Source organism: Aotus nancymaae, unplaced genomic scaffold, assembly GCF_030222135.1.
Source record: "Aotus nancymaae isolate 86718 unplaced genomic scaffold, 86718_ANA_hifiasm-v0.15.2.pri h1tg000019l, whole genome shotgun sequence".
NCBI lineage: Eukaryota > Metazoa > Chordata > Mammalia > Primates > Aotidae > Aotus > Aotus nancymaae.
Window position 1 is genome coordinate 28,411,806 of NW_026988431.1, and position 24,676 is coordinate 28,436,481.

Consider the following 24,676-nt stretch of genomic DNA (forward strand, 5'->3'; position numbering starts at 1 on the left):
CCAAATGCCAAATTTTAATTTACTGAGAGAATATAATCTAATAAGGAAGACTACCCTTGGGCTCTTCACATGGTGAACCCTAGTGTGGTTTAGATAAAGAAGCCCAAGTATATACTAACTATAATCTTTTCTTAAAAAAAGTGGTGGTCTTATCTAGACCCTCCAGAATCTAGAGTAGCATTGTCCAATAAAAATGTAATATAAACCTCAAGTATGAGCTTTATACGTAATTTAAAATTTTCTAAAACCACATTAAAAATGAAATGTGAAATTAATTTTAGCCATATATTTTATGTTGCTTAATATATTCAGCATATTATTTCAACATGTACAGTTGACCCTTGGTATCCATGGAGAATTGGTTCCAGGACTCCCCACAGATACTGAAATCTGTGGTTGCCCAAGTCCCTTATATAAAATGATGAGGTATTTGCATATAACATGTGCATATCCTCCCATATATTTTAAATCATCTTTAGATAACTTAAAATACCTAATACAATGTAAATGCTATGTAAATAATTGTTGTACTATATTATCTATATTGTTTTTTGTTTTTTTTAATTTGCTTTTTAAAAATATTTTTACTGGGCAGTTGGTTACATATGCAGAACCCATGTATATGGAGGGCTTACTGTAATTAATATAATGAATTATTAATAAAATATTTTGTGTTTTTAAAATACAAAGTCTTGAAAGTCCAATTGAGATGTACTGTAAGCATATTTTACACTTATAGCACATCTCAACTGGGACACTGAAGTTTCATGGACAGTACTTGATCTGTACTTAGATTAAAACTTACAGTAGAAAAAGTAGATTCACATACCCAAGTCATTCCAAACATACAAATCAGTTGTCCAGTAACTGAATCGGTGTCCATTTCTAAATTTAAATTTAACTTTAATTAAAATTAAATAAAATTTAAAACAAAATTCAATTCCTGATTGACACTAGCCATGTTTTAAGCACTCAGTAACCACCTGTGGAGTGGCTGCCATGTTGTGTTGGACAGCACAGAAAGGACTGCTTTCTCTAGCCTTTTCCTTCACTCCCGCATGTCTCAGATGGGAATACTTGTGTGAGACCTCTGATGGGAAGAGAATCTCATTGTGAAAGTGTGGAACCACAAAGAGTTGACTTTCTTAAAAAGTTTCCATTCAGGCTATATTAGAACCTGCCTAGCAAGGAGTTATCTGTCTGGTAGACCACACTATCTCCACCCTTGTTCCTAAATACACCCCTCATTGTCTCCCCAACAGATAAAATTATGCCAACTTTGTGTCAAGGTTGCCTCCCTTAGGCTCCCCTTGTCCTCCACTGCAGGCTGGCTCATTTCCATTACGTCAGTGTATTTCCTGGTTATAGGCCTCCTTTATCTTTCTCATTGTTTCAGTTTCCACATTTGGCCTTAATTTCTGTGATACTTCAGTGCAGCATTCAAATGTTTAAATTCCAGTTTAGTTCTTAATTAAGGTCATGTATATCAAGGTCAATGTTATGTTAATTTGAATAACAGACATTTCCTTTGCCCCTTGCTCCAGATTTCTAGAGTGGCTGGGCTGAGAAACTTTACTTCCTGTTCACGTAGGTAGGTATCTTGCTTTGGGCATATCAGGATTCTTGAATATAATCACTCAGTGGTGAGTCAGTCAGACCTGTGAACCTTAAAGAACTTATCTGTTCCCTGGAGAGGAATAATTAAGCAAAGCTAATATCAGGTGGATGGATAAAGACAGCCTTGCCAGAAGTTTTGCCCCACACCTTTGCTTGGGTCTGAAACTTGGTTGGCACATAGTATAACAGTAACTTTGTCACCCATAGGTTAAAGAGCACAGAAGTCTGTCATTTTCTGTTGGGTACCTGGCACTTGCAAGGGACATCACTGATGATAAAATTCATCCACTCTATTTTGAATATATCAAGTGAAAAGCACTTACATTGCTTTTTCAGGTCTGGAGAATGATGACCTAAGGATGGGCCCTTGTCCAAGACAGTTACAAGTCCCCCCTTTGTAAGAAAGTTAGCTTGGAAATTAGGAAATAAATATTTGACCTGTTGAATCATTTTAAATTAACCTGACTAGAAATGCATATTGTGCTCCTTCCTTATTACCATCAGAATCAAATTATTTTAGAGACAGGTAAGGCTTTGCAGAAAGAGGATCTGTACTGCCTGTAAACCTTGGATGCCAGTCCCAAGTCTATTGGCTGCGAGGGCTGTGACATCAAGAAAGCCATTGAGTTGTTCTTGGCCTCACTTCTCACCTGTCAAGTGAGAGCACTGGACTAGATGATCTTAAGGCCTTTTGGTCATCACATGGTTTGATCATCTACTCTAATCTCATAGTTTCTTGGGTGAAGAAACAAAGGCCTGCAAAGTTGCTTTCTAAGATCCCATAGCAAATGTGAGGCAGGTCTTAGGTTCTCAGTCACGTGCTTTGTCTACTTCAGGAAGCTTCATTGTTCACTTAGAGGTTAGGCTTGAACCAAATAAAAATATCCAGAGGGATAGCTGATTCTCTGTTCTTCCCATAAAGTCACTTTGTCTGCTTATATATTGAGGTTGTTGGCCAAACATCTAAAATCCATAGGTTACCTGTTAATTTTTTGCTTCCTTAATGTAGCTGGCCAGTAATTCAGGTCGGATACTCTCTGGCATAAAGTTTCCAATGACCTCCTATTTCAAACAAAACAGGCTGGATGCAGTGGCTCACGCCTGTAATTCCAGCACTTTGGGAGGCTGAGGTGAGTGGATCATTTGAGGCCAAGAGTTTGAGAACAGCCTGGCCAACATGGTGAAACCCTGTCTCTACCAAAAATACAAAAATTAGCCAGGTGTGATGGCGTGCACCTGTAATCCCAGCTATTCAGGAGGCGGAGGCACTAGAATCTCTTGAACCTGGGAAACCGGGGCTACAGTGAGCTGAGATTGCACCACTGCACTCCAGCCTGGGTGACACAGCAAGACTCTACCCTGCTCCCCTCCAAAAATAAAACAAAATGAAACACTACATTAGTTCTTTGCTGGTGAAGATGCATGATAACAAAAGAAAAAGCGGTAGCTGGGATGCAGAGTTAAATTTGCTCAAATATTTTCCATTAAAACAGTAACTACAATAAACAATGAAAACCAGAGAGGGCCTCAGTAGCTGCTCTGGTTGAAGTTCCCAGTGTAGGTTGGAGGCCCACTTCCAAGTGTTGGAGTATCACTCATGGACAGGAAGCAGAACCTGACTTTTTTGGGAAGGCTTCTTTTAGCTGGGGCAAACCCAGGGACTTTCATTCTTCTTTAGCCTGTCATTCAATGAAAAAGGCCAAGAGTGCCAAGGAAAAGAAACTTGTTGATTGTCTATTATATACCAGGCCTTCTAAGTATTTTAAATATAATGGCTCATTTAATTCTGTAACCACCCTGTAAATAGATGGGCATTATTTCCATTTTACAGATCAATAAAAGTTATGTAGCTTGTCTAGGGTTACACAGTAAGTGATCAGGGATTTTATTTAGCTCTAAAATCTGATTGCTTTCCACTAATAGCCAATAGCAGATAATAATATGTAGACCCCAGTGATTTCCACTAATAGCCGATAGCAGATAATAATATGTAGACCCCACTGAATTTGAAGACACCTGATATCAATGTGTAGGCACCAACATAAATTACAGCCTAAAACTAAAGGTGGATACGGTAATTGAGTAAATTTTGTTAAGAAGCAGAGGCTATTAACCTGCATCACAGATCCTTTGAAGACATTAAAAGTAAAAATATTAAAGGGTTTTTTTTTTTTTTTTTTTTTTTGCAATTGACACATTTACATACATATCCACTAATCAGCATTGTTGGTGAGTGACAAAAGGTGTGTGAATCCTAAGTCAAATTTAACTTTCAGAGGTGGTGCTTGCTGCTTTTGGGGTAAAATACAGTGCCATCATTTTGGTTTTTAAGTAATCCTGCTGTTTGGGCTTGTGGCTCTGTCTTTTACCCTTTGGGTCGATGAGGGGATGATATTTGCAATCAGTGTCCCTCCTACAGACATGGCAACTGTTCCAGTTAATTGGTGCTGCATGACAAACCAATCCAAAACTTAATGTCAGCCACAACCATGTGTATTTGACTCATGAATCTGCAATCTGGCCAGGGCTCAGCAGGGACAACTCATCTGTGCTCCATTCAGCTTCATCTGGGTTGGCCTAGAGGCTGGGGGTTGGAATCATCTGAAGCTAGCCCACTTAAAATCTGGAGCCTAGCTGGGAAGACAAGAACAGCTGGGCTCCTCAGGCATCTCTGTGGTCTCTCCAGCATGGTAGCTTCAGGGTGTACAGACTTCTGTACCAGTTCACTGCTCAGCATATGACTCAAGAGAAAGAAAGGAACATTTCATGATCTACCTTAGAAAATCAGACAGCATCACTCTACTATGTTCTATTAAATTGAAGCAGTTACAAAGGCCACGTAGATTCCATGGCAGTAGAAATAGATTCTATCTCTTGATAGGGAAGTGAAAAGTTTCTGGAAGAGCCTTGCAGTGGCCAGTAATGGAAAATACAGACTGCTACACAGATATGGGAGGTTACAGGTAATGTGCTAGTGCCCAAACCAGATACATCTCTGGGCCTTTGTCTCTGATAGAGAATTAGGTATCCCTTTGGATATTTATAGTTGGTTCAAGGTTAACCCAAGGGAGTATATTGGCATACAAATGGAATATAATCTATTCATTATAATTTAACCAATATAATTAATACTTTTCAAGAAAATTATTTGAAAATTTGTGACGCTTTACTATTAGAAACAGATTACTTATGAAACACCAATGGATTAGGCCAATAAGATAGATAGTTGAGTCTTTCCCTAAATTTTTCATCATTTTTGAGCTAGTGTCTGTTTAGTGTTCCTGAATTGTCATTAGATTTCTGCTTTTCTACCTTGTGCGCAAAGGTAAACAACTGATTATTTATGTCAACAGCTTTGTGTAGAAACTTTTCCATTTAAAACTGAAAAGGGAAGGCAATTGCACTTAAGATTGGCTGTTTCCCGAAGGGGTTGTTTCAGCATTTTACAGCAGCTACTGCCTCCTCTTTTGGAGATGAAATTATTATTCAAGACACATTTCTCAAAGTTTACAAAATTAGTACAGGCACACCTTATTTTATTATGCTTCACTGTATTGTGTTTTGCATATATGACATTTTTTATAAATTGAAGGTTTGTGGCAACCCTGTATTGAGCGAGTCTATCAACACCATATTTCCTACAGCATGCGTTTAATTCATGTCTCTATGTTACATTTTGGTAATACAATATTTCAAACTTTTTCTTATATCTAGTATGGTGATCAGTGATCTTTGATGTTACTATCGTAATTGTTTTGGGTGCCATGAACCATGCCGATATAAGACAGCAAATTTAATAGATAAATGTTATGTGTTTTCTGACTACTCCACACTACGCCACCAACCATCTGTTCTACTTCTGTCCTTCTCATTGGGCCTCCCTATTTTCTGAGACACAGTAATATTAAATTGGACCAGTTAATAACCCTAAAATGGCTTCTAGGTGTTGGAAAGCTTGTTGAAAACTTAGAGGCCAAAACAAAGCTAGGCCTCTTGCATCAGCTAGACAAGTTAGAAATACAAAGCAAAAGTTCTTGAAGGAAATTAAAAGTCCTACTCCAGTTAACACACGAATGATGAGAAAGCAAACAGCCTCACTGCTGATAGAAAGTTTTAGTGGTTCAGATATATGTGTGTGTGTGTGTGTGTGTGTGTGTGTGTGTGTGTGTGTGTGTATGTATATATGATATGTATAGAGACAGCAAAAATATATAGAAGATAGATAGATAGATTATATATAGAGAGAAGAATAAATCAGTCACAACATTCCCTTAAGCTAAAGCCTAATTCAGAGTATGGTATTAACTCTTCAAATCTCTGAAGGCTGAGACAGATGAAGGAGCTGCAGAAGAAAAATGGAAAGCTAGCAGAGGTTGGTTCGTTACGTAAGAGGAAAGAAGCCATGTCCATAACATAAAAGTTCAAAGTTAAGCAGCAAGTGCTCATGGAGAAGCTGCAGCAAGGTATTCATAAGATCTAGCTAAGATCATTATGAAGATGGCTATACTAAACAACAAATTTTCAATGTAGATGAAACAGCCTTCTGCTGGAAGAAGATGCTGTCTAGGACTTTAATAGCTAGAGAAGAGAAGTCCGTGCTTGGCTTCAGTGCTTCACAGGGCAGGGTGACTCTCTTGTTAGGGGCTAATGCAACTGGTGACTTTAAGTTGAAGCCAATACTCATTTACCATTCTAAAAATCCTAAGGCCCTTAAGAATGATGGTAAACTATTTTTGCCTGTGCTTTATAAATGGAACAACATAGCCTGGGTGACAGCACATCTGTTTATAGCATGGTTTACTGAACATCTTAACCTCACTGTGGAGACTCACTGCTCAGAAAAAAAAGATTCCTTTAAAAATATTATTGCTTATTGACAATATGCGTGGTCACCCAGAAGCTCTGAGGGGGATGTACAAGGAGATTCTTGTTTTCATGTTTGCTAATGCAACATTCATTCTGCAGCTCATGTATCAAGGAATAATTTCAACTTTCAAGTCTTATTATTTAAGAAATGCATTTCATAAGGCTATAATTGCCATAGATAGTGATTCCTCTGACAGATCTGAGCAAAATAAATTGAAAAGGAAAATTTACTTTCTGGAAAGGATTCAGCTTTCTAGATCCCATTAATAACATTCATGATTTATGGAAAGAGGTCAAAATATCAACATTAACAGGAGGTTGTAAGAAGTTGATTCCAATCCTCATGGATGACTTGGAAGGGTTTAAGGTTTTAGTGGAGGAAGTCACTGAAGATGTAGTGGAAATAGGAGAACTGAAGTTAAAAGTGGAGGCTGACTATATGACTGAATTGCTGCAATCTCATGATAAAACTTGAAGGAATGGAGAGTTGTTGCTTACGGATGAGCAAAGAAAATGGTTTCTTGAGATGGAATCTATCCCTAGTGAAGATGCTGTGAACATTGTTGAAATGACAAAGGATTTAAAATATTACATAAACTTAGTTGATGTAGCAGCAACAAGGTTTGAGAGTATTGACTCCAATTTTGAAAGAAGTTCTACTGTGGGTAAAATGCTATCGAATAGCATCACATACTGCAAAAAAATCTTTTATGAAAGGAAGAATCAATCAATGCATCAGACCTCATTGTTTTAAGAAATTGCCACAGCCACCCAAAACTTCAACCACCACCCTGATCAGTCAGCAGTCATCAACATCGAGGATCCTCTACCAGCAAAAAGATTACAACTCACTGAAGGCTCAGATGATCATTAGCATTTTTTAGCAATAAATTATTTTAATTAAGGTATGTTATAAACATAACTTTTATATGTACTGGGGAACCAGAACATCTGTGTGACTCACTTTATCGTGATACTCACTTTATTGCGGTGGTCTGAAACTGGACCTGCAACATCCCTGTGGTAGGCCTATAAGGGAGATTATATGCCCTTTGTCTTTCTGTGCCTGGCCTATTCACTTAACATAGTGCCCTCCATGTTCATGTTCATCTATGTTGCCACAAACGGCAGAGTTTTCTTCTTTTTTAAGGCTGAATACTAGTCCACTATATATATGTACATTATACATTATATATATGTATAAAGTCTATCTCACATTTGTGCATTCTAGTTACCTTTTAAAAATATATTTCCAATATTGCATTGTAAGGGAATGTTGGTATACCAGTCCTTTGCAATTTATTGAGGTTTTCTTTATAGCTTAGTCAGTTTTCAAAGTTAATATTTCACTAATTATTGTATTCAATATTCTATATGTGTTCTGTACATCTAAAAATTTATTAGCTATGCTGTTTACATCTTTTTTATCTTCACTGATTTTTTTTTAATCTGCTGAAGCTGTCAATTACTAGGTGAGTTGTATTGCAGTTTCTCCCTCTGGTGATGGATTTGTCCATTCTCTTAATTGCCATGTGTGATATAATAAGAAATATTTATTTGGTCACTGCCCTCAGTTCCTGATACAGAGCTCCTAAAATGCTTGTAATTTCCTGAGTAATGGGGGTGCTAGGAGTGTCTTTTGTTCCAATATTTGGTCTTTGAGTTGGTTCCTGACAGAGCTCCCAAAACCCTTGTAATATCCTGAGTGATGGGGTGATAAGCCAGTCTGACACAGATATCCTAAATCACTTGAAATTTTCTGGATGATAAGAGCATCTTTTGTTCTTGTGAAGCAACTCTTGGTGGGTTTTTGGATAATTTCAGAATGAGAGGGGTTCATCAGAAAAACCATGCCATGATTAGAAGATTGGAACTTTTACCTCCACCTCCCATACTCTAGGGAGGGGAAGAGGTTAGAGATTGGGTTAATAATTGCTTATGCCTGTGTGATGAAGACTTCATAAAAATCACTAAACTACTGAGTTTGCTCTCCTCTGTATGAAAAAATCCAGCCCCTGAACTATGGATTTTAGAGTTTCTGGGTAGATGAACACATTGAGTCCTGGGAGGGTGGCATACCAAAAGAGGGTGTGAAAGTTACACACACACACACACACACACACACACACACACACACACAGTCTCTTTCTCTCTCATTTCCTTCCTCTCTGCATCTCTTCCATTTGGCCATTCCTGAATTGTATCTTTTATTATAAACTAGTAAATGGAAGTAAAGTGCATTCCTGAGTTCTGTGAGCCAGTCTAGCAAAGTGTTGAACCTGAGGAGGAGGTGTTGGGAACCCCCAACTTACTGTTGACTGGTCAGAAATACAAGTGGAAATGTGGGGCTTGTGGATGACATCTGAAGTGGTCTTTTGGGACTGAGCCCTTTAATTTACGGGATCTAACACTAACTCCAGGTAGTGTCAGAATGGAATTGAATTGTAGGATATCTAGTTGGTATCTGCAGAGAATTGGAGAATTGCCTGGTTTGGGAAAAAGCTTGCACAATGAGTGTCAAAAGTATTATAAGAATATAGGAAAATGTTATTTTAATTATGTCAATTTTTCTTTTGCATATTTTGAAGTAATATTCAATGGATACAAACAGATAGATAATTAAGTCTTGTTTCATGTTTTAGGTGTGTCTCTTATAAGCAATATATAGCTAGATTTTTGTTTATTCTGTTTAAAAATTTTTACGTTTAATAGGAGATTTGGGTCCATTTGATGCATTCTATCATCTTTTTTATACATTTTTACTTAGTAATGCTATTTCTTCCCCCATCCCTACTTCTTGTTGTGTCTTTTTTTTTAATCATTATTTTTTATCATAAAAGTTTTTTTGTCAATAGCTTTAGGAGTAAAGTGGTATTTTTGGCTACATGAATGAATTGTAGAGGGGTGAAATCTGGGTTTAGTTTAACTGTCACCTGAATAGTGTACATTGTACTCAGCAAGTATTTTTTCATTCCTCACCCCCGTCCCAACCTCCCCACTTCTCAGTCTCTAGTATCAATTATACCACTCGGTCTGCCTTTGCATACCCATCTTGCTGTCTTTTGAATTGATAAGTCTTCCCCACTCCAAGTCTCCCCTACCTGTTTAGAGGTTGTGTGCCCTGTGTCTATCTACTTCCTTAGTAGCTGCTTCTGCTATTTTAATAGGCATCCTTTAAAAAAATCTCCGTTTGAATGAGTATATTACCACTCATGCTCCAAAATTCAAAGATGTATCTCTCTAGCTTTTCTATTTTTCCTCCACAAATCACACATTTTTTTCTAGTTTTAAACAATGTTTTCCTTTTCCCATCTATTTATCAATATCTTCTCTCATTGTTGCTTTCTTCCATTTTGAGGTTTCCATCTGCTATCATTTTTTTTTTTCCTGCAGTATGTACTTTAGAATTTCCTTTAGTCGGTCTTTCTTCTAATAGCAAACTCCATAATACCCATCAGCGATACAGAGATAAATAAGGCTCATTCCCATACAAGATGTAATTGCAATGTAAACTAAGTACAAAATTGGAGGTTAGGACAGTGTTGAGAGCACAGAGAGGGGAGGCTAACTCTAGAGAGTGAGAAGAGCATCTCAGGAACAGTAAGTGTAGATGAAATTATGGAATACTATGAGTATATTCATGGAACATTCATCAGCTCAGTGGGCTGGAGCTTAGGCGCGGGTTGGTGCCAGATGGAGCTTGAGAGGTGAGTTAGCTAGATGGTGCGTTGTGAAGAGCCTTAAATGCCAAATTGAATGCAACAGGGAATTGGGGGAGATTTTAAGCCAGGGACTGGCATGATTAGATGCATTATTTATAAGTAAATTGTGTGACCACATGGAGAGCCATGAGTTGCAATAGCCACCTGAGAGGAAGCTGAGTAACTAAAGCAAGGCAAAGCAAGGATAATGAAGAGAAGAAAAGAAATTTTGAAAGCCATTCATGAGGTAAAATCTTAACAGATTCAAAGCTGAGAGCACTGGAGGATGTACTCCAGGGACTCTGATTTAGAAGACCAGCAAGCTTGAAAGCACAGGAGGGAGTGCTCCTTTGGGAACTGGAGGGAGGGTGGCATTAGAGAGAATGAGTTTAGTTTGTAGCATAAAACATTTTATGTGTCTTCAGGACAAATGGTGCGTTGGTTTTAGAAGAATTAATATTTGAGATATTAGAGGGGATATCTGTGTGCTGAGAACTCTGCAACATTTTCCAATTATATTTGGTTGTTGTGGTCATTACTATTTTTCCTATACTTTCTGAATTGGAATACAGATCTGGGTTTCAGGATGCAAAGGGTCTATTACAGCAATAAAGTGTAATTAAGTAATAGTTGGAGTTCAGTTAAATTTTAAGTCAGAAATTTGAAATGTAATCCTGTCTTCACTATGTTTGCAAAATTATTGCTTCTGAGCACTGATTGCTCTTGGCTGGTAGGACCTCTTGTTTTCGGTCTGTTTTTATCTTCACACTGTTTTCAGACTTAGAAATGTGACCCAGAGTGTCTAAGAGTATCTGTCAAGGCAGGAGAGAAGGAAGACAGACAGAGCAAGAGAAGAGGAGAGGAAAAAAATACTTCATTTAATTAAAAAAGTATTTGCAGGGCTTATGCTTCCTACCTGCTGTTTTTAGCTAGCAAGATCAGATTCTCCCCTGGAGATTGCCTCCTGGCCTATAAGCCCAGGATAGGGCTTTCTTTTTGATGCATGAGTCATCACAGTAGTTCAGTGACTAGCTCACATGTAATAATTGCAGTAGGCACTGCTGAGAATTGAGAGGAGCTCCTTCCCACCAGGGTGTGAAGTAGTTTTGACAGCAGGTGTGGTATGTCAGCCTGAAACCTGAACAAGGCATCATCTTTTACCTGGTGCCATCACAGGGTGCTCCAGATTTGAGTAGGAAGAGGATCCCATCATATCCAGGCATCTCCTGACAGAGGAAAGGGAGCTGGCCAGGGAGTTTTGAAAACCAGAAATTGTACCATAAAATGTTTTATTTGGAGAACTGTGCTCTGGCAGCATCCTGATCTGAAATAATTTCTAGCGTCTTATCTAGTTGGTGGTGGCTGACCCATGGAATCCTGCTGTGTCGCTCAGCTGCTGTTAAAATATTGGATCAAAGAAATGACTCAGGAGGAAAAGTGTCAAGTAAAAGTTAATCATTTCATCCTTGTTGAAAGATAAAATTTGAGTTGTTGAACTGCAGAATTAGTCCTGGAGTTTTTATTGTTGTTGTTGTTGTTGTTGTTGTTGTTAGAAATTAGTTATGATAAGAAGTTGTATTCCTACATCTGTATAGAGACAGCGTTTATCACTAGCACCTGTCTCTGGTTGGCATTGGTAAGACAGAAAGTGAGACGTGGTGACATATGTGAACACATATGAACAATGCTAGGCATTGTACCTAAATTATCTCATTTAATCTATTGTGCATTAAAGGAAACTCAGAGATGCTCATAGACTAAAGACACCATCCAAGGTCACTGAGCAGGGGACACCATGTGATCCAAGGTCACATGGTGACTACAATTCAAACCCAGTATAATTGTTGGCAAAATCTATACCACATTGCCATCAGTCATCTTTCAGTATTTTTTTTCTAATTTGAAAGAGTATATGTGGTTTCCATGATGAATTAGCCTCATCCAGGTGTTTTCCCTTGATAGAAACATCATCTTTTCACACCTGGCCCAGATTCCCAGCCTTCTATCCCCAGATGCTGTCTTCAAATAACAAAGGAAGGAAAACATCTCAAGGGGCTCACTCCACAGTGCAGTAGCCAGCCCTACTTCATTCTTTGCTTTGAACTGTTTCTTGACTGCCTGTTAGGCCATTTTTCAAATATGTTTTTAAACTGTTACAGTTTCTGGCTGTCATTGTCACAAAGATAGATTACATAAGGTTGTGGGCAGCAAAGATGTCAGCTGTATAAATACAAGGATTTGGTCCTTGTTTTTCCTAGCAGGTTAAAATTGACTGAAGGTCAAGGATGGGCCAAATGTCAAGCTGTCAGCAAAGGCGGGAACATATAAACGTTGTCTTGGGAGCAGATTTCCTTGATGCCCATCCAGAGTGGCTTCCTGAGTTGTACAAAGCATAGGAGAAAACAGCATTTAATTTACATGGAGTGTTCTGTTGTCTCCAAGAGAATGTAAAATCACTTGCTTGAACAAGCAGAATTTCAATAAGCGGACTTGAGGACATGAATAGGTAGCCTTTTGTTATGGAAACAAGTTGTGTTGTACAGATGAAAATGTTAACAGTTTTGGATGGCAATTGAAACTGGAGCCTGTATCTGTGCAAGGTTGTTTTCCATGGGACTTGTAGATACCCAACCAAAAGAGTAGAGTATTTTTGGCACAGGTTGCTGCCCACAAAGCAAATAAAATGAAGATCTAGAACTAGGAATCCGGAGTTAAGAAAAAGAGGAACAGAAAGTGAGAGAATCAGTTACAAGCCATGACCATATATGGAACAGGTGTGACTCATTCTCCAAGGTAGTGTTTATCACCTTACCCAACAAGGAATGACTTTCTGGAGAACCCATATTAGTATTTTCCTTTATAAGACTTCAAAGGAGGAAAAGGAGGAAAAAGGAAGAGAGACTAGCAAGCTTGTCCAACCCATGGACCATGGGCTGCATGCAGTGACCCAAGACAGCTTTGAATGTGGTCCAACACAAATTCCTAAACTTTCTTAAAACGTTATAAGATCTGGCCAGGCATGGTGGCTCATGCCTATAATCTCAGCATTTGGGGAGGCCGAGGCGGGCTGATTGCCTGAGGTCAGGAGTTCAAGACCAGTCTGGCCAACATGGCAAAACCCCGTCTATACTAAAAATACAAAAAAAATAATTAGCCGGTCATGGTAGCATTTGCCTGTAATCCCAGCTAGGGAGGCTGAGGCAGGGGAATTGTTGGAACCAGGGAGGTGGAGGTTGCAGTGAGCCAAGATCGCGCCACTACACTCTAGCCTGGGCAACAAAGTGAGACTTCCATCTCAAAAAAAAAAAAAAATTATGAGTTTTTTTTGTGTGTGATTTTTTTTCTAAGCTCATCAGCTATTGTTAGAGTGTTTTATGTATGGCACAAGACAATTTGTCTTCTTCCAGTGTGGCCAGGGAAGTCAAAAGATTGGACTCCTGCCACAGATTGAGGAAGTTCATGTTTATTTGTATATTCAGATAAGTTCTAACTTACCTGACCAATTTTTCTTTGTTAATTTTATGCCACCTCTTTGCAGTTAAATGGATTTTGGCATAGTTCCAGGGGCCACTTGTACTAACCTCTGTTGATTTTCTACTAACTTTTTAGAAACTCATGTTCTTAAAGTGCTCAGAGGTTTGTGTTTCTCATCTGTGTAATAAAGGAAGTAATACAAATGACCCATAGTGTATGATTTATGACCCCAGCAAATAGTTATGAGTGAATTCAGTTATCAGTTGATGTACTAGACACCCAATGAATAGGGGAAAATCAGCCAAGGATGAGTAGTTCTCTAGAGCCCTGTCTGGTCTTTCCTGTGCATGCACAACTTTGAGTATTTGCCCAGCCTTGTACACCTTTAGAGATAAGGGATCTTAAAAGGCTGTCTTTGGTTGTTTGCTTCCCTGGATTTCCTTATTAAATTTTTGGCTGTTCTGCAATTTTGTGTTTGCCTCTTCCAACTAATATCAAAACCTAGGCTAGCCTTGCTATTAGGCTGTCCAGATTGTTTGCCACTGTGATATCTATCATTTCTGATAGTACCCTGGGTACTGTTTTCCATGCCTTGTTCCAAGTACAGCCAGCCCCCTCCAGCAGGGCATTGGAGCTGCTGGTCCATATAGTCTTCCTCATCTGCTGAGGCTGGGGTGGCACTTTCAGGTAATGGTGCTAAGGTATGAGGGGGAAGAGGGTGGGAGCAGTCCTGGGGAAGATGTCACAGACTCCACGGTTGTTACTAAGATTCAGTAGGTTTTCTTGATAAATCCTTTTCAATTTGTTATATGCCATTGGTCAGTTTCCAGGATCTTAATTTGGTTGTTATTGACAACTGTGCCCAGTTTTATCATTGCCCTTTGGGGAAAAGATTAACCAAGCTCCTCACTCAGCCATTCCAGAAATCCCATCCCTTCTTCATATAAGTTTCCTTTAAAACCTATTTTACAATTCTGACTTCAGATTAACACATGGACATTATGGTTGTAAATATCTTGAGTCCCTTCAGTTATCTCCTACAAGCCCTGCGGGTGCAATTTACCATGACTTGGCCCTAAACCATACTGATTTAATGAACACAATCAGCTATATATATTCCTTGATGATCTATTGGTAATTTGAAAGATCATATCAATGGACATTATCCTAAATGGTAGAATTGTAAAGAATTGTATCCTGTGAATTTTGCAATTCAGAGGACAGATTGATTAGAAAGAATATATTCTGCTGGATAATTTTGTACTTAAATAAATCTGGAAAATTTGTAAGATCTCGAAACAGAAATTAAGTACCAAATTGGTTGCCGTGATCTCAAACTAGTCATTTACTCCCTTCTGTTTTCTGTACTCCATAAGAAGTCTTAAGCCTTAATCCCATTTGAGTGATAGAAATATATCACAGTACCAGAAGACAGAAAATTAAAATGAAGTTTGGCTCTAAGAATGGGGTAGAAACTTGTAATCATTCCAATAAAAAGTTATTTTATTTTCTAATTTTTAATAATTATATGTTGCTATTTTAAAATGTTTAAAATATGTACACATGGCCCTCCCCTCAAATTTTATGTGTGCCAATCATGGGTTCCATTTCAGCAGTGAAATGGCTGTACATGCCACGGTAGACTAGGGGAGAGGTACTGACTATCGGTGTTCACTCCAAAAGGATCCAGCCTACCAAATCATCGTCATTTTGTGAATCTAAATTATTTAAAGGTTAAAATTCATACAATTTAAGGAGTAAAGTTAGTTAGTATCCAGGAGAGCCTTGAGGCCAAATAGTCTCACCTCTTTTGGGCACAGATCTCTCTAATGGTTAGGTTGTTTCCAGAGCTGTGGTGCTAGCAGGGCCATTGTGGTTGAAGCAGGCCCACAGCCGATGGCTTGGATACTGAGAGCAGGGCTCATCTCCAGGTCAGCGAAACTCTCTAAGAGCCAGAGATAAAGGATGGGAGCCTGAACTATAGGGCTGTACTAGAACTCATTTTAGAACCTAAACCTAAGCCTCATTCACAGGAATGGGGCAAATGTGGCAGGATTAGCAAGAGAAAATGGCAAGGAGATAGGTACGTGGGTGCGTAGGAGTCCACTTCAGTTACCTTAGATATACCTGAGCAAGAGCAGCAAAATTAACCTCATACTCTACCTGTCCATGGATTGGGCTGTATTAATATCCAGATAAGGAAGGTGGGATGAACCTGCTGGTAAAAGGCTTTCAGAGCATGCAGCTGGATGAGGTGTAAGCCAGGAAGCTTACACCTTGTGCGGTCTACCCCATGCCTAGGAGATGTCATTGTCTCTATTCATAGTGACAATTGCACAATCACTGCTGCTGGCACAAATACCACAAAGCCCAAACAATATAAAGGCAAAATATCCCGTTTTATTTTCTTGGTTATCATTATTTCTATTAATAAAAAGAAAGGACCTTGGGTTAGTGGGTATGACCCTGGAATGAAAGTTGAGACTTAGTGCTTGGCTTATTGAGACATTACAGGAAAAAAAAAAACATATAATTGGAATGACTTTCATTTCCCACCATCCTTGGTATTATTGGACAGGATTTCTTTTTTTTTTTTTTTCTTTTTTTTTTTTAATTGCATTTTAGGTTTTGGGATACATGTGAAAAACATGCAAGGTTGTTGCATAGGTGCATACGTGGCAGTGTGATTTGCTGCCTTCCTCCCCTTCACCTTTATCTGGCATTTCTCCCCATGCTATCCCTCCCCAACTCCCCACCCCCCCTCTGTCCCCCCTCTCCCCCCCAACAGACCCCAGTGTATAGTGCTCCCCTCCCTGTGTCCATGTGTTCTCATTGTTCAACACCCACTTATGAGTGAGAACATGTGGTGTTTGATTTTGTGTTCTTGTGTCAGTCTGCTGAGAATGATGGTTTCCAGGTTCATCCACGTCCCTACAAAGGACGCAAACTCATCATTTTTGATGGCTGCATAATATTCCATGGTGTATATGTGCCACATTTTTCCTTGGACAGGATTTCTTAACCCTGATACAGTGAACATTTTGGACCAGATCATTCTTTGTTATGGGGAGAAGAGGGGCAGGCTGTCCTGTGCATTGTAGAATGTTTAGGAACATCTCTAGTCTTGACCCATCAGATCCCAGTAGCACTCCCCTTCCCCAGCATGACAACCAAAAATGTCTCCAGACATTGCCATGTATATGCTGGGGGCAAAATTGTCCCCAGTTAAGAACCACTGCTGAAAAGATACAAAAGATATGTGTAAGATACATGAAGTCCTTAAAGCATTCACAATCCTGTGGGGTAGACACACCCAGTATACGTGGATAATGTGGTAGAAGTTAAGTTTGGAACAGTGAATTTCTCAGCTTACGAATAAAAAAGTTAAAAGCAGAATATGAGACTGGTTACTATCAGGAAGGGTGCTAAGGAGCCACGGATAGAAATAGCATTTGAGGATGGACAGCATTCAATATATTTAGGGGAGATGAGGAGGGCAGCTCAGCTAGAGGAACAAGAGCAAGTGTGTTCGTTGGGGTCTGTGAGAACATTCCCTGCTTAGGATGAGTGTGTGTGCTGGGAAGTAGAGGCAGGAGGCTGTGCCAGGCTGCTGCTGTCTTGGAGCACAGTTCCATACTCCACATGTCCCTGTTCCCTAAAACATCACATCTCAGGCATAAAGTTAGTTCTAGAAACCAGGCCTTACCAGTATTTGTGGTTCTACTTTCGTCTCCCCATGTGATTAAGTGTGATAATAAAATACCTGCTAACACTTTAACTCACAGTCTGTGCCCCCTCATTAGGGATTCTACTTGATAAGGTTGTTAGTGTAGTATAATTATAACTAACACTTATTAAGTTCTCACTGTGTTCCAAGCAGTGTTCTAAATGCTTTACATGTCTCAATTCAACAGCCCTAGTTGTAGTATGTTGTCATTTTCTATTTTTACTTATGAGGAAACCAAGATGTGAAGAGGTTATACCTTGAATATGCCCAAGATTATGTACCAAATAATGGCAGGAACAGTATTTGAATCCAGATGATCTGGCTCCAGAGTGTCCTTTTAACCCATATTATGCTCCCTATCTGTGCTGATAAAATTGTGTATGTGACATATCAAAAAAACTACATAGAAAAAAGAAACAAGTATATGGTGCCGAAGAATTACTGGTTCATACCCAGACCTCTGGCCTCTGGGAATCCAAAACTGTCCTGAGGCATGGGCCTATCTTTGTGGAGTTTACATTCCAGGGATGAATTGAAAAGAAGCTCTGGGTTTGGAATTAATATCACATAAACTACTTGGATATATTCAGTATTAGGAATATTGGTGTACCTCGTCTGAATCTTTCAAAATGGGAATGCTTGAATCTGTCTTATTTCCAGATTTCATAGATTAATGTATTCAATTCAAATTCCCCAGGATATTAAAGTACAGTGTTTTCATCTGGAGCTGTTTAAAAGAGAAAAAAAAGAAAAAGAATGCCTTGTGTTTTTATAGGTCATTTTCAATTGCATCATTTAATTTTATCATCATAACAGCTCCAGAAGCAAAATTGCTTATGAGGCAGAAGAATTTGCGTTAATCTTTTCATTCCTTTGCCTTTTATTATTGCCTGGTATAGTGAAGAGATCTCATAATCCTGTTTTACAGGTGAGGAAACAGAGGTACAGAGAGATGAAGCTAATTACCCAAGAAGGCAGAAACAGATTTAAATGTGTAATTCTCCTAAGCACCCCCTGGGTAGATCTTAAATTTGCTGCACTGAAATGGGGAAGGAGACCAGACAGCCAATATGGTTTCTCCCTACACAGAGATTCCATGCTCTGCCTTGACCAGGCTGGTGTCTTGCCAGCCCCAGCACGTGCCCTTCTCTACCTTCGCTCATTATATTCCCTGACCTGAAGTGCTTCCTCTCCTCTTCTCTGATACTCTAAGTTATGAACATTCTACAAGGGAGAGGAAGGCTCACTTTTAAAATTATTATTATACTTTAAGTTCTGTGTTACATGTGCAGAACGTGCAGGTTTTTTACATAGGTATACACATCCAATGGTGGTTTGCTGCACCATCAACCCATCATCTATATTAGGTATTTCTCCTAATACTTTCCTTTTTGTAGCCCTTACCCCCTGATAGGCCCTGGTATGTGATGTTCCCCTCCCTGTGTCCATGTCTTCTCATTGTTCAACTCCTATTATCAGTAAGAACTTGCAGTATTTGGTTTTCTATTCCTGTGTTACTTTGCTGAGAATGATGGTTTCCAGCTTCATCCATGTCCCTACAAAGGAAATGAACTCATCCTTTTTAATGGCTGTATAGTATTCCATATGTGGCACATTTTCTTTATCCAGTTTATCATTGATGGGCATTTGGATTGGTTCCAAGTCTTTGCTATTGTGAATAGTACCACAATAGCATATGTATGCATGTGTCTTTATAGTAGAATGATTTATAATCCTTGGGTATATACCCAGTAATGGGATTGCTGGGTCAAATGCTATTTCTGGTTCTAGATCCTTGAGGAATCGCCATGCTGTCTTCCACAATGGTTGAACTAATTTACACTCCCACCAACAGTGTAAAAGCATTCCTATTTCTCTACATCCTCTCCAGCATCTGTTCTTTACTGACTTTTTAATGATTGCCATTCTAACTGGCATGAGATGGTATCTTATTGTGGTTTTAATTTGTAGCTCTCTAATGACCAGTGATGATGAGCTTTTTTTCCCATATGTTGGCCACATAAATGTCTTCTTTTGAGAAGCGTCTGTTCATATACTTTGCCTGCTTTCTGATGGTGTTTTTTTTGTTTGTTTGTTTTTTGTGTTTTTTGTGTTTTTTTTGGAAATTTGTTTAAGTTCATCGTAGAGTCTGAATATCAGCCCTTTGTTAGATGGATAGATTGCAAAGATTTTCTCCCATTCTGTAGGTTGCCTGTTCACTCTTGTGATAGTTTCTTTTGCTGTGCAGAAGCTCTTTAGTTTAATTAGATCTCATTTGTCTATTTTGGCTTTTGTTGCCATTGCTTTTGGTGTTTTAGTTATGAAGTCTTTGCCCATACCTATGTCCTGATTTGTATTGCGTAGGTTTTCTTCTAGGGTTTTTATGGTTTTAAGTCTTATGTTTAAATCTTTAATCCATCTTGAGTTAATTTTTGTATAAGGTGTAAGGAAGGGGTCCAGTTTCAGTTTTCTGCATATGGCTGGCCAGTTCTCCCAACACCATTTATTAAATAGGGAATCCTTTCTCCTATTGCTTGTTTTTGTGAGGGTTGTCACAGATCAGATGGTTGTAGATGTGTGGCATTATTTCTGAACTCTCTGTTCTGTTCCATTGGTTTGTATATCTGTTTGGGTACCAGTACCATGCTCTTTTGGTTACTGTAGCCTTGTAGGATAGTGTGAAGTCAGGTAGCATGATGCCTCCAGGTTTGTGTTTTTCCTTAGGATTATCTTGGCTATACATGCTCTTTATTGGATCCATATGAAATTTAAAGTTTTTTCTAATTCTATGAAGAAAGTCAATGGTAGCTTGATTGACTCTACAAATTACTTTGAGCAGTATGGTCATTTTCACAATACTGAGTCTTCCTATCCATGAGCATGGAATGTCTCCCATTTGTTTGTGTCCTCTCAATTTTTTTTGAGCAGTGGTTTGTAGTTCTCCTTGAAGAGGTCCTTCACATCCCTTATAAGTTGTATTCCTAGATATTTTATTCTCTTTGTAGCAATTGTGAATTGGAGTTCACTCATGATTTGGCTCTTTGTTTATTACTGGTGTTAGGAATGCTTGTGATTTTTGCACGTTGATTTTGTATCCTGAGACTTTGCTGAAATTGCTTATCAGCTAAAAGAGATTTTGAGCTGAGACGATGGGGTTTTCTAAATATACAATCATGTCATCTGCAAACAGAGACAATTTGACTTCCTCTCTTGCTATTCGAATATGCTTTATTTCTTTCTGTTGCCTGATTACCCAAACCAGAACTTGCAATACTATGTTGAGTAGGAGTGGTGAGAGAGGGCATCCTTGTCTTGTGCCAGTTTTCAAAGGGAATGCTTCCAGCTTTTGCCCATTCCATATGATATTGGCTGTGGGTTTGTCATAAATAGCTCTTTTTATTTTGAGATACGTTCCATCAATACCTAGTTTATTGAGATTTTTTAGCATAAAGAGGTGTTGACTTTTATTGAAGCCCTTCTCTGCATCTACTGAGAGAATCATGTGGTTTTTGTCATTGGTTCTGTTTATGTGACAGATTACGTTTATTAATTTGTGCATTTTGAACCAGCCTTCCATCCCAGGGATGAAGCTGACTTGATCATGGTGGATAAGCTATTTGATGTGTTGCTGGATTCGGTTTGCCAGTATTTTATTGAGGTTTTTCACATCAACGTTCATCAAGGATATTGGCCTGAAGTTTGTTGTTGTTGTGTCTCTGCCAAGTTTTGGTGTCAGGAGGATGCTGGCCTCATAAAATGAGTTAGGGAGGAGTCTCTCTTTTTCTATTGTTTGGAATAGTTTCAGAAGGAATGGTACCAGCTCTTCTTTGTACCTCTGGTAGAATTTAGCTGTGAATCTGTCTGGTCCTAGGCTTTTATTGGTTGGTAGGCTATTAATTACTGCCTCAATTTCAGAACTTGTTAGTGGTCTATTCAGAGATTTGATTTCTTCCTGGTTTAGTCTTGGGAGGGTGTATGTGTCCAGGAATTTATCCATTTCTTCTAGATTTTCTAGTTTATCTGTGTAGAGGTGTTTATAGTATTCTCTGATTGTAGTTTGTATTTCTGTGGAATCAGTGGTGAGCTCCCCTTTATAATTTTTTATTGTGTCTATTTGATTCTTCTCTCTTTTTAGTCTGACTAGTGGTCTATGTATTTTGTTAATCTTTTCAAAAAACTATTTCCTGGATTCATTGATTTGTTTTTTTTTGAAGGGTATTTTATGTCTCTATCTCCTTTAGTTCTGCTCTAATCTTAGTTATTTCTTGTCTTTTGCTAGCTACTGTATTTGTTTGCTCTTGCTTCTCTAGTTCTTTTAATTGTGATGTTAGGGTGTTGATTTTAGATCTTTCACACATTCTCCTGTGGGCAATTAGTGCTATAAATTTCCCTCTACACATTGCTTTAACTGTGTCCCAGAGTTTTTGGTACATTGTGTCTTTGTTCTCATTGTTTTCAAAGAATTTATTTTTGTCTTAAATTTGTTTTTTACCCAGTAGTCATTCAGGAGGAGGTGTTCAGTTTCCATGTAGTTGTGTGGTTTTTAGTGAGTTTCTTAATCCTGAGTTCTAATTTGATTTCACTGTGGTCTGAGAGACTGTTTGTTATGATTATTTGGAGTGGAGAGTTCTGTAGATATCTATTATGTTTATTGATTTCTGTATGTTGAGTATGTAGTTGAGTTCAAGTCCTGAATATCCCTGTTAATTTTCTGTCTTGTTGATCTCTCTAATGTTAAGGTGGATGTTAAAGTCTCCTACTATTATTGTGTGGGAGTCTTAAGTCTCTTTGTAGGTCTCTTAAGAACTTGCTTTATGAATCTGGGTGCTCCTGTATTGTGTGCATTTATTTTTAGGATAGTTAGCTCTTCTTGTTGCGTTGATCCTTGTACCATTATGTAATGCCCTTTGTCTTTTTGTATCTTTGTTGGTTGAAAGTCTATTTTATCAGAGATTAGGATTGCAATCCCTGCTTTTTTTTCTTTTCATTTGCTTGATAAATATTCCTCCATCCCTTTATTTTGAGCCTATATGTGTCTTTGCACATGAGATGGATGTCCTGAATACAGCACACCAATGGGTCTTAACTCTATCCATTTTGCCAGTCTGTGTCTTTTAACTGCGGCATTTAGCCCATTTACATTTAAGGTTAATATTGTCATGTTTGAATTTGATCCTGTCATTATGATGCTAGCTGGTTATTTTACCTGTTCATTGATGCAGTTTCTTCATAGAAGTGATTGATGGTCTTTACCATTTTGTACGTTTTTGCAGTGGCTGGTCCCAGTTTTTCCTTTCCATATTTGGTGCTTCCTTCAGCAGCTCTTGTAAGGCAGGCCTGGTGGTGACAAAATCTCTTAGTATTTGCTTGTCTGTAAAGGATTTTACACAGTAGTACTGTGGTGGGCTCCACCCAGTTGGAACTTCTGGTGGCTTTGTTTATACTATGAGGGGATATTATCCTGCTCAAGCCTCAGTAATGGATGCTCCCCCGCTCACCATGCTCCAGTGTCCCAGGTCGACTTCAGACTGCTGTCCAGGAAGTGATTTTTCTTCTTTGCTTATGAAGCTTAGTTTGGCTGGATATGAAATTCTGGGTTGAAACTTCTTTTCTTTAAAAATGTTGAATTAGGCCGGGCGCGGTGGCTCAAGCCTGTAATCCCAGCACTTTGGGAGGCCAAGGCGGGTGGATCACGAGGTCAAGAGATCGAGACCATCCTGGTCAACATGGTGAAACCCCGTCTCTACTAAAAATACAAAAAATTAGCTGGGCATGGTGGTGCATGCCTGTAATCCCAGCTGCTCAGGAGGCTGAGGCAGGAGAATTACCTGAACCCAGGAGGCGGAGGTTGCGGTGAGCCGAGATCGCGCCATTGCACTCCAGCCTGGGTAACGAGCGAAACTCCGTCTCAAAAAAAAAAAAGTTGAATTAGTCTGGCTAGTGGTCTAGGGCCCGTACTCTCTTCTGGTTTGTAGAGTTTCTGCAGAGAAATCCGCTGTTAGTCTGATATGCTTCCCTTTGTGGGTAACCTGACCTTTCTCTCTGGCTGCGCTTAACATTTTTTCCTTCATTTCAACCTTGGTGAATCTGACAATTATGTGTCTGGGGGTTGCTCTTCTCTAGGAGTGTCTTTGTAGTGTTCTCTTTATTTCCTGAATTTGAATGTTGGCCTATCTTGCTAGTTTGGGGAAGTTTTCCTGGATAATATCCTGAAGAGTGTTTTCCAGCTTGGTTCCATTCTCTCCGTTACTTTCAGGTACACCAGTCAAATGTAGGTTTGGTCTTTTCACATAGTTCCATATTTCTTGGAGGCTTTGTTCACTCCTTTTTATTCTTTTTTCTCTAATCTTGTCTTTGCATTTTATTTCATTGAGTTGATCTTTCTTCTGCCTGACTAATTCAGCTATTGATACTTGTGTATACTTCACCAAGTTCTCATGCTGTGTTTTTCAGCTCCATCAGGTCATTTATGTTCTTCTCTAAACTGGTTATTCTAGTTAGCAATTCCTCTAACCTTTTGTCAAGGTTCTTATCTTCCTTGCATTGGGTTAGAACATGCTCCTTCAGCTTGGAGGAGTTTGTTATTACCCACCTTCTGGAGCCTACTTCTGTCATTTCTTCCGACTCATTATCTGTCCACTTTTTTCCCTTACTGGCAAGGAGTTGTGATCCTTTGGAGGAGAAGAGGCATTCTGGTTTTTGGAATTTTCAGTCTTTTTTGCTGGTTTTTCCTCATCTTTGTGGATTCATCTTCAGATGGGGTTTCTATGTGGACTTTTTTTGTTGTTGATGTTGATGCTGTTCCTTTCTGTTAGTTTTCCTTCTTACAGTCAGGCCCCTCTGCTTCATGTCTGCTAGAGTTTGCTGGAGGTCCACTCCAGACCCTGCTTGCATGGGTATCACCAGCAGAGGCTGCAGAACAGCAAAGATTGCTGCCTGTTCCTACCTCTGGAAGCTTTATCCCAGAGGGGCACCCACCAGATGCCAGCTGGAGCTCTCCTGTATGAGATGTCCTTTGACCCCTGCTGGGAGATGTCTCCCAGTTAGGAGGCATGATGGTCAGGGACCCACTTGAGGAGGCAGTCTGACCCTTGAGAGCCCAAGCACTGTGCTGGGAGATCTGCTGCTCTCTTGAGGATGCTCTCAGGCAGGATATTTAAGTCTGCTGACTGCACCCACAGCCACCCCTTCCCCCAGGTGCTCTGTCCCAGGGAGATGAGAGTTTTATCTATAAGTCCCTGATTGGTCTGCTGCCTTTCTTTCAGAGATGCCCCGCCCAGAGAGGAGGAAT

The 24,676-nt window shown here is 39.1% G+C and overlaps 1 protein-coding gene across 9 annotated transcripts in view; it reads left to right on the forward strand.

Annotated features, from left to right (window-relative positions):
* The window catches only part of TMEM108 (transmembrane protein 108), a 658,024-nt gene that overhangs the window by 389,367 nt on the left and 243,981 nt on the right, over positions 1-24,676 (forward strand). The window contains exon 1 of one of the 9 annotated variants that reach the window (XM_012451213.2): positions 10,106-10,431. The exons of the other annotated variants lie outside the window; for them this stretch is intronic. The gene's annotated coding sequence lies outside the window, so the exon portion shown is untranslated. Of the gene's footprint in view, positions 1-10,105; positions 10,432-24,676 lie in introns of those variants that run through there. 9 annotated transcript variants of the gene reach the window in all.